Source organism: Pan troglodytes, chromosome 6 (assembly GCF_028858775.2).
Source record: "Pan troglodytes isolate AG18354 chromosome 6, NHGRI_mPanTro3-v2.0_pri, whole genome shotgun sequence".
Lineage (NCBI taxonomy): Eukaryota > Metazoa > Chordata > Mammalia > Primates > Hominidae > Pan > Pan troglodytes.
The window spans coordinates 135,877,237-135,893,175 of record NC_072404.2 but is presented as its reverse complement, the minus strand read 5'-3'; the positions used below and the strand labels follow the sequence as shown (position 1 = coordinate 135,893,175).

General features: G+C 36.2%; 1 protein-coding gene and 1 long non-coding RNA gene across 2 annotated transcripts in view; both read right to left on the bottom strand.

Annotated features, from left to right (window-relative positions):
* KCND2 (potassium voltage-gated channel subfamily D member 2) overlaps positions 1-15,939 on the bottom strand; it is a 476,478-nt gene that overhangs the window by 270,059 nt on the left and 190,480 nt on the right. The window lies entirely within an intron of this gene.
* Positions 1-15,939, bottom strand: part of LOC134810564 (uncharacterized) — a 122,429-nt gene that overhangs the window by 2,269 nt on the left and 104,221 nt on the right. The gene's annotated exons all lie outside the window — the stretch shown is intronic.

The window sequence follows — 15,939 nt, the reverse complement described above, 5'->3', positions numbered from 1 at the left end:
TGCTCATTTATTTGCCATGTGAAAACTGATCTCTATTGTCAAAAATCATGGTAATCTCATCAGTTTAAACCTTAAAGTCTTTTCATGAATAAAATTCTTGATTATTGAATACAGGAGTTTCTGTTGGGGGCTGGTATCAGTATTCTTCACCCTCCTATTGCCCCCATGTAATAATGGCTTACATATTTCCTCTATATTTGAGTATTCTATTTCTCCGTTAAGAGGGGGTATTTATGAAAACCAGACAGAAAATTCATATTGAGAATTATCAGAACAAACATTTTAGAAATCTCTAGCCTACATTTAAAAATATTTCTTAAAAATAGAAAATTTTTTATATTTTCACCATATTTTTTATATCTATACCATAAAAAATCTGTTGAAAATAATAATATATATTTTGATGTTATAAGTTCATTATAAGGAATAAACATTTCTTTGCAGTTAAATACATTTCTAGTTTCTTTGTAAATCTATAAGCTCATACTTCTTTCTTTCAATTTTTTTTTTTTTTGACAGTCTTACTCTGTCACCCAGGCTGGAGCGTAGTGGCGCGATCTCGGCTCACTGCAGCCTCTGCCTCCTAGGTTCAAGTGATTCTTATGCTTCAGCCACCGATAGCTGGGATTACAGGTACATGCCACCACACTAGGCTAATTTTGTGTGTGTGTGTGTGTGTGTGTGTATATATTTTATATATATATATATATTTAGAGATGGGGTTTTGCCATGGTGGCCAGGCTGGTCTTGAACTCCTGGCCTCAAGTGATCAGCCCATCTTGGCCTCCCCAAGTGCTGAGATTACAGGCATGAGCCACCACACCAAGCCACTTCTTTCTTATCAGTTCACAAACTCACTAAAATTAAAAAGCATTTCAAAATCAAGGTAAAGAAAACACCATTTTATTTCCATGAGTAAACAGTAAACCAGAGATTTGAATGTTTGATAATATATCTATTTTTAAAATATTAAGCCAATTTTATTATACAAGAAAGCTGAAATTTTATAAACATTTGGTATAATTTTCACCTTAAACATAATGTCAAACATATATATATATATAAATATTTTAATCAAACATGTATACTGGTAAAATTTGTGTAAGATGAAAATGATCTTCTAAATGTTTAATTGAAATATAAATATTACCTTTTTAAACTCTAAGAGTATGTTCCATATTTGAAATTTAAAAAACTCAGGAATTTATAACATATGTTTATATTTTTTTCTTAAAAACAAATCCCAAGGTAGCAGAGGACACACTGTAAGCTTCTTAGTTAAAAAGTTAGGAGATTTTGCTTTTCCTTTGTTTCTAGCTGATGAGACTATAAGCATAATGCCTCACAACACATCTGCAACACTACAACCATGCATTTTATGTTGATATTGCCTGTAGTCAAGTGTGAGTCATGAATTTCAATACATTTATTTCAATTGTTCCCTACAGCAAAGGTGCAGAAAATACTTATTTCCCTGGTTCCTATAAAATTCAAATGAATTTTATCATTTGAACCAAGGAGAACACTCTAAGGTCCTATCCTTTGTGTAAAAATACATAATCAAGGGAAAATGTTAATGGTTTACCATATTATTAAATTAGAGAGAATCAAGTTTTCCTTCTATTTTACTTGGCTATACTTAAAAAATCTTCAGGATGGTTATTTTCCCAGCTTGTCTAAGAAAGAGATAAAAGACCCTGTCCCTCTAGTCTGATAGAAAACATTATAGCTACAGGCCAGTAAAGAAATTGCTATAGAGTCAGGCATATGAATTGTTAGTAGGGCTTTTTACTTCAACTGTTTTTTTCTTATAGGTATAATTATATTATTCAAAAATATTTATGCAAATCTCCACCTGTTAGAGGTTTAAATTTTTAAAAAAGTTCTTCATTTTTCATACTACACTGGAAAAATCAATATTTTTTCATGATTCATTATTTACATTGAAGGTACGTTAATTTCCACTCTTTCTATGGGCCTTTGGAATAAGAAAAGATGATACTAGCAGTGCTTGGTTCCAAGGAAAATGCTACTTCATTGACAAGGTTTTTTGCCTAAAAATTATCAGAACTTACTGATATCAATGGTATAGGTAGTATGACTAAGTGATAATTTATGGGTGATATAAAGTCAATTTAAATGTGTGACATAAGTGAAAATTTATGGGCGATAAAGGACAATTTAAAAGTGTCACAAACCATATGACATTACCATATCTATTATCCTTCTAGTATACTTTAGTGCAAATGTTTTAGAACATATTTCTTATTTGGGCTAGACTTAGGGGTGATCCTAAAACCTAACAGAGTAATTACAAATCAAATAGACTTTATAAAGTCTATTTCTTGTGTATGTTTGCTCCAAATTACTCCAAATGTTTGCTCCAAATTGAATTAATGTGTAATGCATGATGAATGAATGGTTAGAATAACATTATTATTATTATCATTATTACATTGTTAGCATTCAAATATAATGGATAGAATCCATTCAAAGAATTTTGAAGAGAAAAACACTGGTGATGAGAAATAAATTGAGAAGTTTGTGACAATAATTTTTAAAAAGAAAGCAACTCTTACCAGTTTTGACTTCAGTTTGTGTGCCTTGTAATAATTATAGATACTCATGCTGATCCCACCTTGGAAGCATGGAATACAAATATCCAACATGTGTTGCTGAACTATTTAGCTGGCTCTATCTTACTTCAGTCAACTCAAGTTCAGATAAATACTGTCCCAATTTGTGTAGCATGCTTGACTGCAGACCCTTCTCCCAGCCAACCGCGTTAGAGTGTAAGCAGTTCTATATAGTTCTCTTCCCCCTCTTCTTTTTTTTCATCCAATTAATATTTACTATATAAATTTACTGAACCTCAAGCAAAAAAAGAGACAATTAAAAGCAAGCACCAAAAAGACAATTAAAACTATAGCCACATGAAGGTAGTATGATGAGTGCCCCCTTTGTAATTTTTTACAACAGATTTTGTAAATTATTCAGAATTTTTTCTTTAGATTAATAAACATTCATTTTTAGAGCAGTTTCAGGTTTACAGCAAAGCTGAACAGTACAAAGAGTCCCCATAAGCCTCTTGTCTCCTCCCCATTATAATCTTCCCCACAGTGGACATTCAGTGCTGCAGTGGTATGTTTGTGACGACTGAGGAAGCTACATTTGACACATTTTTATCACGCAAAGTCCATAGTTTACATTAGCGTTTGCTTGGTGTTCTTCTCTGTCTCTTAAAATTAAATGGTAGTGCTTCATTGCTCAGAATGTCACTCTAAGCTATTCAGTGCATAGTAAGCATACAGTAAGCTAGTCAACACAGTATAAAATAACAGTGCACAGTAAGAGCATTTCTAAACAAATTCAAGCTATTCTGTCACTGCTCTTTTACATATCTGTAGCTTACCATTATGCACCAATGCTAGGCCAAAGTGAGAAATACACTGGTGTTGCAGAACAATCCAACTACTTCTAAAAAATGGTCTGTGGTGATGACTACCTAATTTACCACTCTAGTCAAGAGATGAGGCCAACCTTTCTTGCTGGCATTTGGAAAAGTTAAGGGTGGTGCAAAAGCTTAGAGTCAATTGTGATGCTCAAACCCAGCAGCTCCTCTTATAGTTTAGACATTTCTTTCTTTTCCTTTTATTGGCTGTAATTTCCTATTACCATTTTATTAGGTTGTGTTGTCCTATAATATGAGTCAACACAAATATCTTTTGGAAAGAGAGAGAGTATAATAGATATTTTGAAAGTAGGAGTAAGGATGAAATTCGTGAGGTTATGGATAAAAGCAGTATTTGCCACCTACCTCCCCTCTCCCTTCCCCCACACACAGGCACATACATCATATAGTGGGAAAACAACAATTTAATATGAATAAGGGGAGGTCAAGTTTAATGTATTAATTGACTTAGAGGGCTCATAATATGAAATGACTAGTGTGGCTAGTTAGCGCCACAATGTTTACTTGGTTACTTTGCTTACTTGGTTAAACACTAGGTATCTAACTAATTGACATGTATTTGAAAGTGCCTTTCTAGGCCAATCACTGTTATTTACTCTGGAGTTATGATACTGAACAAAGACGAGAATTTCTGTTTTCAGCAGCTTATATTCTAGTAATGGCTAAGAATTGCTTACCCTGTGCCAGGCACATTGTAAGTTGGTTTATGTGTTTTAAGCCTCATAACCAGCCCATCAAATAGAGACTAATAACACAGAAGAGAAAAGGTATTGAAAGGTTGAAAGGTTTCAATATTGAGATGTTGAAAGGTTAAGTGACTTGCCTGTGGTCACACAACTAGGAAATTGTGGTAGAAGAATTTGAGCCAGATTCATTTTTCCCTCTGTGCATGCAACCACTTACATAGCTGGGGCCTCATAGAAACTCAAAAGGGAAAACACTTATAAAGTAACTACATGTTAAAACCTGATGCATTATTTTCTAATAGAAGTCAGAAGCATTTTTAAGGATTGATTATGATGATAGGTATTTGCCTTTGAAACTTCATCTATTTCCCATCTTACCATAATCATTTTCTGGCAATTGTCAGTATGTGATTTGAAGAACAGGGAAGTGATTTAGTGGGGATGTCATAATATTCTATTTCTTCTGGCTTATTTTTAAACCAATTTAACCAAATTGGTGATCTGTGTTAAGAGTAATATTCAGAATTACATTGCCACAGCCTTACACACTTTGTATACGGGCACAATTAATTTTCTATTGCTTACTATAATGCTACATGACCATATGATAATTGTTAACATGAGGCAGCTTGCAAGTGAGGAGCAAAAAGGCATTCCTTCCATGCATTCTATTCATAGCTCCACCATGTTGTTATTTGACATCGGAATCAGTCACCTAAGCTCTGTGAACCTGTTTTCGTCTGTAAAACAGAGACCTGCTAGCAACCTTGCTTTATACCAACAGGATTGGTGTGAACATCAGATATGGAAAATGGAAATTTAAAAAATGCCTTGACGTTTAAAAAATTACTTAAATTTTAAGTTACAAATAAAGAAAGGGATAGGGCATTTAGCCTACTACAAGGTAAGCATTTTGCAAGATTGCTATATAGATCCTTACTTAAGGGAGGATGAAATGAAGTGATGAAAAGTACAATGTGCATGGTGGTCACTCAACAAATGTTAGTTAACTTTATCATTCTCTTGATACATATACACTAGAATGTTATGTTCAACGTTCAGAACGAAATTAAATAGTGAGAAATATAATTACCTCTTGGTTCTTAAGGGCATAATGTTTGAAAATGATCAACCCTCCCTTTTTTTCCTTTGCCTTTGTGAACACAAGACTTTTCTGAACAAAAAGGTCTGAAGGCAGTTAGGATTTCTTATAGCAACATTTCACAGAGAGTGAAATATAAATTGCTCAGTTCTGATATATAAAAACAGGACCTTAATTGTTAAAAGTGAAGGCCTTAGCCAGGCGTGGTGCTGTGTACCTATAGTTCTACGTACTTGGGAGGGTGAGGTGGGAGGACTGCTTGAGCCCAGGAGTTCGGAGGCAACATAGGAAGACTCCATCTCTTTAAAAAAAAAAATTGAAAACTTTGAGGTAAGAAGATGATGAAGATGATCATGCTTCTGCTTAGCAAAGACTAGAGTGACAATATGTAGAGAAACAAATAAGCTTTACGTGTCCTGGGATCTTTCCCTGGAGAAGCTAGATGAGGGCATTCGTGCTGAGGTAATGGGATAGTATTAGATAGAGGGTGTTAGATAAATCAAAGAAACAGGAAGGGCAGAGAGTGCTCCTGCTTCTACAGCTCATTAATTAATTCAGGCCTGTAATCCCAGCACTTTGGGAGGCTGAGGCAGGTGGATAACCTGAGGTCAGGAGTTTGAGACCAGGCTGGCCAACACGGTGAAACACCGTCTCTACCAAAAATGCCAAAAAAAAAAAAAAAGTAAAGAAAAAGAAAATTAGCTGGGCATGGTGGCACGTGCCTGTAATCCCAGCAACATTGGAGGCTAAGGCAGAGGAATTGTTTGAACCCGGGAGGCGGAGGTTGTAGTGAGCCGAGATCGCACCACTGCACTCCAGCCTGGGCCACAAGAGCAAAACTCCATCTCAAAACAACAACAACAACAAAAAGAATAATTCTGAAAAGAAGCCACCATTCAGATGACCCCACATGCACCTTCACACATGCTTGGCAGAGCAGAATGGCCAGGCAGTGGGATGCTTGAGCTGCCATGTGGTGTCCACAGTGCCCACTGACTTCAGAGCTGTGCTGGGGAATCACCACGGAGGTCCTCAACAAAGAGAATGGGGGCAGGTGGCTTCCTAGAGAGGACAGTACTCCACATAAGCTGGGGATGACAAAGAAGCCCAGCAAGACCACAGAGTGCCACAGGGAAGTCACAGCTGAGGTGAGTAGAGCTCCTGCAAAATGCACCATTAGATCACATTACAAATTACACCACTGCAGGTTTCAGTCAAGAATGACAACAGGACAAGCAGCAAACACCTGGATAAAGAACACTACCCTGAAGTCCTAAGTTGCTGATTCCTCCCATGACTCCTGAATCTCCCTTTTTACTACCTGGCCACAGAAACCTCCTTTCTCTCCCAGTATATCCAGTGATTTGCTTAGGGAGGGAAGCTAGGTTAGGGAAGAATATCTAACATAGTGAATATTTTTATCCATGAAAGTTGAATAATCCTGTACACTGTCACGATTATTTTCATTTTTTTAAAAACACTTTGGATTGGATTAAAAGTTTATTTTATTTGTTTTTTTCTCATTATCCAGTGCATAGAGTACACCAGACGGAGGCCTGGTTAATTATAGACTTGACACACACACACAAAAATTACATTGCTGCTAAGCAGGAGTTGGTGTTTGAGTGAAATTTGCTATCCTAACGCAAGAATAGCTGGGGGTGGAAGAAGAGATAGTATTAGGTGGGATGATCAGAGAAGGCCTTTTTGAGAAGATGACATTTGAGCAGTGTTCTGAATGACTAGAAAGACTCAGCCAAATGATCATGGAGGAAACCCTTTCAGTCAGAGACAGTGTAGAGTCTGAGACACAAAACCGGACCGAAATCCTCTCCTATAATGATGCTTTTTGTTGCTGTCACCAGACACATTATTTCCTGTGAGAGTGACGATGAGCACTGTGGTTAAACCCAGTACTACTCTGAATCTTATTCTAGGTTAGGGAAGAATATCTAACATAGTGAATATTTTTATCCATGAAAGTTATACACTGCCACACCAGCACAATCACAAGCTCCACCCTCATCTCTCACATGCCCCGCAGAACCATGGTTTTCTCCCTCTGTGGGTGTTGCAGCTGAGCTGGACACTCCTTCCACCCTGAAAGCTGGGCTGATCTGCTGGTCCTTATGGTCCAAGCTCTCAGGGCCAGTTGTGACCACAAAGCTCTACATTCCAGGGTCAGCCTCCAGCCATCCTTGCTATCGGTGAACTCCTATCCACTACTGTCTACATTTTGACAGGTGAATTTTATTTTAGTTTTTGTTTCAGAGTCTTTATTAACTGCTCACAATTCTTCATGGTCCCTCATTTTCTCCTGCTGTGGATTTCAGCCCCATGCTTATTTCCACGTCCATGGCTGGAGCCGTTCCTATATGTCTTCCCTAGTTCCACCACTTTGTCTTCACAAACTTACAATTATTGCCAATCCTGGATCTGCCATTGTTCATACCATTCTGTGTTCTGGTGATTCCTAAGTGTCAAGAGCCTAGTTCACTGAGTTTAGTCTGTTGCAAAGCTTGAGTGTTTCATAAGACTCCAGGTCTCCTCCATAAAGTTAAAAAAACAAAACAGCCAATCAACCAACCAACCAAATGTTAGCAAACAAACAAAAAACTGTGTGTGTGTGTGTGTGTGTGTGTGTGTGTGTGTGTGTGTGTGTATTTAAAGTCTCATAACAATCCGGTGAAAAATATTAACACTACTTTATAAGAACTTAGGGTTTGATAAAGTAAATTGCCCATGATAGCAAGCTGATGACAGAGATTCACTACTAGAACAATGTTATTCGAAAGCCCATGCAGTTTCCACCATAGCACAATGAGCTCTAAATCCAGGTATTCTCTAATCTGCCATTTTTCCTGTTCTGCTATTTACCCATCCCTGGGTTCACATTATTCCAGCATTTTCTTTTTAGCAAGAATCCTGCCCTGCCCCACTGCTACATATATATGTCATTTACCTGAGGTTATATTCCAACTGTACTATGTACTGTTACTGTTATTATCTCCATTTTAGAAATAAAAAGAAAAAAACAAGATTCAGGAAGATGATGTCATTTACCTGAGGTTATATTCCAACTATATATCCTCAGGTAATATTCCAACTATATAACCTTAGGTAACCCCAAACTATATAGTTGGAATATAACCTCAGGTAAATGACATCATCTTCCAGAATCTGGTTTTTTCTTTTTATTCTAAAATGGAGATAATAACAGTAAGAGTTAAAGTGACAGTTAACTGAGATAATCTTTGACACATAATAAATATTCTTATAGTCTAGTTGTTCTTTGAGGTTTTTTCCATTCATGATACCATCACCCCTCTAAAAATTTGTCATTGCTTTTCTTGCATTTTGTTTTACTGAGTATTACCATATGGTTACAGTTTGCTCCAATACTCTATAATACTCAATATCAAAAAGTAATAAAAAGCATGTTTGATGTTGACTCTAGTACTCTGTAATTAAGGGTAGAATTCAGAATCCTGTCCAACAGGATTATTTTTCAAAGAAATAATGTAATATTGTCATCATCAGTCTCCTCATGACATAGACCCTGAGGACAGTGATTGTGAGGTGATAGTAAATTAAAGTCTTAGAGAGATTAAATAGGCTACAAGTGAAATAGGCAGTGACAGTAAAGAGCTCAAATTTCTGTCCACTCATTATTAGAATGCTACCCAAGTCAAAAAAGGTATATACCTTGCCTGCAATATCAAATGTAGGTGATTCCAGACCCATGGCATTGATATTTCCTGCATGTACTATTTTAGAGATCATTTGGAGATGTCTTTAATAAAATCTTCTTCTCCAATTACACATTTAGAGGAATGTATAATTCATATTCCAGTCAAGCAAATCATAACTTGCTGCTGTTTGCACATCTTCCACAATGAGTTACCTTTATTTTGAGGATTAATATCACATACGAAAAAATTAATGCTGTCTGCAATTCAAGGAAAGATGATGACAAAGATAATAACTTAAGTTTCCAGTTGATCCCCAAGAAGTAATAATTGAAAAGAAGGAGTGTAATCTTTCCAAAGATATTAAAACATAGTGGCTCACTCAAGAATTTCCTTACTTACATGTTATATAATAGTTAAGTATAGTTTGCCTAGAATTTGGGGTGACAGCCCAGTAACTTGAAATTTCTATCAGCATATTAACCAACCAAGGTGTATTGCATGTTTATTCATTATTGACTTATAATTTCTAATGATTTTAATATTACCCACACCCAGAGTACACATTTTTTTCTTGAGTTAAAAGGAATTGTATGGGAAGTTACTAAGCTCTATGACAACTTAGCAACTGGCTTAATTCATTCATAACTGAAACATTAATTCAATTCATAAGTGAAAATTGGGATGGGATTTACTTATATTATATATTTTAAATATAATGTCATGTAATATGAAATACATAATATTATAGCAAGTTGATTGAGTTTCCATGAGATCCATCCCTCTCTTTCCCTCCTTATATACAATAATTCCTGTTCTATGCCTTTTCTAGAATAGTTACTAATTCTTATAGAATCACCAACTCTCTAAATCTTTGGAAGTTAAAGGTCACTTAATTCCTTCCTCATTTCAATTTACTATTTTCTCTGAAAACAAAAACAAACAACAACAAAGCAGATAGTTAAAAAGTTTATGAAAATTGAATAAGGAACTGTGGGAGGAAGAGAACATCCTTTGTATGGTTAAATTAGGAAAAATGATATAATGGCACTAGATCTAGGACATAAAACATTAATCTGCATAAAGAAGATGTTGATACTAGCTCACCTAGATGAGAAGGCAAGGCACACTATGTTAAAGTGCTTGATAGCAGAGTAGAAAATGAAAGGTAGAGCCTACAAGAATAAATGCTCCAGACTTATGGACATTGCTAGTTGTCAAACATTCACTGGTGCACAACTCATTTATTTAACATTTAGAACTAAATTTTCTCTCTTTATTTTGATTAGTTACAGCGTCTAGTGGTAGGGGTGAAAGGTGCTATTCAAGCCTTGAACTTTATTAATTTGTTACTGAGTGTGTCTTGGAACATGAGACACTGTGTACCAATTTTCATATGCAAGTGTAGAATAAATATTAATCTTCTTGCAACTAAAAGGAAAGCAATTTTAGATATCATGTCTATGCTCAGTACTAAGCAAGTGAAAAAAATAAGTGAAATTCTACTGTACTCCACCCCATCAGAGATAAATTACTAGCCATAATCTCAACTCTTAAGAGTAATGCTCAGCCGATATTCTTAATCTATAAAATGAAACAACACACGAAGTGTGACTTTTTTATGCTACTAATAGGAGATAAAATTTCAATGTTTTTTATGAACCAGAAGATAGTTTTTTAGTCTTGCATTTGAGTAAACTGACACTAGTATCATGCAGTTAGTCTGGAAGCTTTTTATTTAACCTACTCGTTTCAGATTTATAATGATTTCAAACAGAAAAACACTCACAATTGGTCTAACAGGGAAGATGGGAGAAATTTGTGCTGATCTATTTCACCCCAGTTCACAGTCACAGTCCAGGGCTGCTAATTTGGTTTTCGACTCTGTCATATCCCACTAAACCTTTCTGGGGACATATCCTATGCATCTGGCAGACAAAAACAGACAGAAATGGAACTGGTTCCTGAGCTTCCAATCCTCTGCTGCTGAAACAGAGCATTGACTAATGCTGATTTCTCTAACAACATTAGTCCTGTTAGACTTTCCCATATCCTTTTGTTGATGTTTCTGGCACTGGGGAGCTAAGAATGAACACACAGGACATATTTAATGCTAAAAATCCGTGCATCTACTAAAGATGTTTAAAATTCCAAGATGAAATTATATGTAACACTTTGCTGTGAGCAGAATTTAAATATGCCACTCGTGGATGAAATCATGAATTCCATTTTACTTTCAAATACACATCTTTATAAAATTATATTCAGCTAATAACTAAACCTATTCCATTACAGAGGTACGACAAAGATGAAGTGCTGAGCTTCACAAATGAGAGGATCCAATTCATCTGTTTTGTGAATTACTCATGCTTGACATTTGAAGAATTTATACCAATAAAATGCATAATGGATCAAAAGTTAGTAAGTTTTCAATTTAATTTTCAAATATAGGGACTTGAAGGCAGAGAGTGGCACTCTGAGGATGAGAGGTACTGTGTTGTGTGTGTGTGTGTGTATCCACACCATAACCACAAAGATCTTTCCAGAATCTGCTGTTATCTCCCAACAAGTGTCATGTTTCCTAAATAAGTTCTAATATGGAAACAAGGGGGATTTCATGGTCAGCAGTATCCCTGCTTGCAGTCAGGGAATCAATGAAGAATAAGCTTGGAGCTGGGCCTATATCCTGTGCAATCGCATTATGACAGGTTTCCAGGAAATCAATCTGTCTGCTGTTTATTGCACATTTCTCAGATCACATTAAAATTCAGCCCTTAAGTTCTTCAACTCTCATTCCATACAAAACGGCAACAGTGGAACCAATTCAATGTTAAAAAATACATAAATATGTAAATAAAATCGTGGCACATAGATAGGCTTGTTGTTGCTATGGCCTTTTAAATATCCATTAAAGAATACAATTTTCTAAAAATAGCCTACAGAAAATAAGTTTCTAAATTGATGTTACTTGTATTGTTTCCAAAAGGAATATCACAAGTATAAATTTGGGAGTTTTGTGCAAATTATCTGTAGCGAGAACAATTACTACCATACTGTCTGGGGAATGCCACGGGTCTACATCATGGTTAACATAATGATGTTCAGAAGGACACCTCTCATGATGATGTTCAGATGAAGTCATTCTCATTTTCCAACCCACTGTAGAGAAAATCACATTACAGCAGAAGGACTTAATTTGTTATTTACTTTAAAGCTGAAAATAAATTACTAATTCTTTTTCTTATTCACCTGGCTGTGCAATGAGTATGTAAAATAAAATTAAATACTTAGTTAATATTTGGAGGGATTTAAACGGGAAAACAAAGAGAAAAGTCTTTATATACAAACATTGTTTTCTATACTATATGGAATTAAAATTTTTCACATCCCAATTACTAAACCAGCTGCAAGCATTCTCCTAGAGACCAATTAGTTTATGATACACTTTTCCTTTAACAGAGGCCTAAAGCTTCCAGAGCCTACCTTCATGAATGTAACTTTGTATATATATACATATAATTGTCATTTATCAACACTAATGTTAACAGTGAACTTCGTAAGTGGCTATTAAAAATTCTCAGTAAGGCCTGATTTTTTATTGCAAAAATACTACAGAAGTACCTTTATGGATTTATGTTCCAGATGGTACCACCATCTGGGAGCTAACTTTCATTGTCTAATGGTTTCTTGCTACATTTACATGTATTAGGCATCAACACCCACTTCTGGTTACAATCGTTTTCTTTCCTGTGTCAGTGCTTAGTAGAACGTGTGTTGTGTATAGCTTATTATGAAACTGAACACAGATGACAAAAAGGAGTAAACAGATTGCAAATTTTATATGGCTAATAATAGAACGTGCAGCAATAAAGCGACCTCCAATTGACCATTTTCAAACAAGAGATTGGTAGCATTTTTGCCTAACTCGATACCATATTGCATGAAATATGTATCCCAAACAGGTTGGGTCTGCCACTCTGTTCCCTTGTAAATGTAGACTTGCCAGATGGTTTTGATGAAACTTAATTTTCTTGAGAGGCTGCATTTAAAGAACACCTGATGGCCTCCAAATGCACCAGAAATTAAGCAGCTAGATTTTCTAGTAGATTGATAAAAATGTAAATAAAATGGAGTGAATACCAACCACCCCAGCACAATTCTCTTAAGGACACTGATTCTGTTCTAGTTTAGTCTTGAGAATCAAGAAACTGATGGAAAGGACAGTCTCTTTTATTCCATATATCACAACCAAGGTTTGGCTTATTTTCAGTTGAAATGTCGTCCAAGTCTAACTCTTCTTCCTCTAACCTATGTCTCTGACCTATATTATTCTCATCATATTGTCACAGTTTTCCTTTTTAATATACAGTGTTAGGCTTAGTAATGGCTCCCCGAAAGATGTTCACATCCTAATCCTGGAACCTACATTACCTTAAATGGCAAAAGTGACTTTGAAGATGTGATAAAGTTAAGGATTTTGAGGTGGAAAGAATCTTTTGGATTATTCTGGTGGGCCCAATGGAATCACGAATGTCTTTCAAAGATGGAGGCAAGAAAGACAAAGACATGGAGATGGAATGGTGGACACAGAGGTTGAAATGACATGCTCTGGAGATGGATAAGGGGCCACAAGCCAAGAAATGTAGGTGATAGGTAGAAGTTACAAAAGATGAGAGAGTGGATTCTCTCCTGGAACCTCCAGAAGGAATGCAGGACTCCTGTGTACCTTGGTTTTAGACGCATAAGACTCATTTCAGACTTCTGGATATCAGAATTGTAACAGAGGAAATTTGTGTTTTAAGCACTAAGTTTGGGAAACTTTGTTATAGCAGCAATAGGAAACGAATGCATATACCTTTAATGTTGGTGGGCACAAGCAGTGTTTCTCAGAATTTTGAATTATTTTGGTATAGAAATAAGCTGTAGAGAGGGGCAATTTGTTAATGAGAGAGAGAGAGTAAAGGAAGCATTGCTAAAGGAATGATCTCGAGAAGGCAAGAAAGGCTTGCAAGAAAGGCTGGGATCCAGGACATACCTGGAAGTATTGTGCTGGTTGTCCTCAGGTAGAAAAAAAGACACTTGGCTTCATTTCTTGATCTCCAACGATAAAAGAATCATTGGCTATGCTATCACTGGCTGCCAACCTATTTTAGTTTTTTTCAAAGCCTGTGAACAGTATTACTCTCTATCTTTTCCTAGGTTTATTTTACTCCTTCATTGAACGTTTCTATTTTCAACAGATGCTTTTGTTTCCCCATTGGATCACTCACAATATTCAGTCTTATCCTCTTCTAACTGTGGTATTATTGATTGCCTAATTAACATGAGTATCTTATAGAGCAGTGGTTCTCAACCAGGAGTGGTTTTTCTCCAAGAACACATTTGGGCAATGTTTGCAGACACTCTGGTTGTCTCATCTTGGGGATTGCAACTGACATCTAGAGGGTAGGGCTCAGAGATAGCTGTTAAACATCTTATAATGCATTAGACAGCCCCACACAGCAAATAATTATCTCCAAATGTCAATAGTGTTGCCACTGGCTTTGAGAAATCCTTCTCTAGTGGATCTACCCTTTTAAAACTAATATTGTATTACTCATTTCCCTCCAGGTCAAGCTTAAGGAAACAGTAGTCTCCACCCATATTTCTATTCTCTTTACTTCCCATTACTCTTTTACTATAGCAAGTTGATTCTCACTCCTATATTCTTATGCTTTCCTTTGGGGTAATTCTTTCATACTTAAGACTTTAAATACTACAAATACAAGGTGATGCTCACATCATTTAGTTTAACTTAATTTTTAAATATATTTAGCCAGCTCTACTTCCGAAGGTTTTCAGACAGACAGACAGACAGGTCTAACTGACTGCTAGGCAGCTCCACTTCTTTGTTTCAAACACCTCAAACTGAACACATGCAAACTAATCTCATCAGACATCAGGTTTTCACTGAAACTCTTCTTGCGTTTGCCACTTTCTTCTCTAAATCCTTCATGTCTTTGATCTTTGTTTCTTTTTTTTTTCATGGTCCATTTATTGTTCTCCATCTACTTACTTGACAAATATTCCTATTCTTTAATAGGAATTCAGTTCAGGTTTCTTCATGGAAACCTTTCCTAATACCTCCAACCGTTGCTGAGGGCTGAATCAGATGCCCTTTTTCTCTGTGCTTATTCTCTATGATCCTATAGCAGCCTTTGGTACACCGATTACACATTTTGCCTTACGTTATTAGCTCTTCGCTACATAGAAATGAAAATCTATGAAACTGTATAAGAACCCAAGATAAGTATCACTTGATTGTCTTGAGACAAACACAGTGGACTTTCCCACCATCCTTAAAAATATGACATAAATTTCCATGCCCCATTGTCTCTGTCCTTTCCTCCAAATTATTGGGGTTCAATCCTACCTACCTCTGTAAAAAAGACTTCTCCAAGTGTGGTGTGCAAAATTTGGGAATGTCCTCCATGACCTTTGCCGCTGGTGTTACTCTGATGATTATGTTATCTTACATGGCAAAAGGGGTTTTACTGTTGTAATTACAGTTGCCAGCCAGTTGACCTTAAAATAAGGAGATTATCTAGATGGATCTAATTTAATCACATGAGCCCTTTAAAAGTTGAGAGTTTTCTCTGGCTGGTGGCAGAAGGAGAAGTCAGGGATATTTGAAACACGGGGGCTCCAAGTGCTGTTGCTGGCTTTGAAGATGGACGGGAATACATGAGAAAGAAGGCAGGTGGCTTCCAGGAGCAGAAAGTGCCCCCTTGGCCCCAAGGCAGCAAGGAAACAAGGACCTCAGACCTACAGCCACAAATAACTATATTATGTCATTAGCTTGAATGAGCATATAAGTGCATTCTTCCCCTGAGCCTCTAGATATGAGCTGAACTTAGCCAAAATTTTTGTTAGCTTTCTGAGACCCAGAACAGAAAACCCAGTCAAATCCACTCAGACTTCTGATGTAGAGGATTGTGAGATAATAACTAA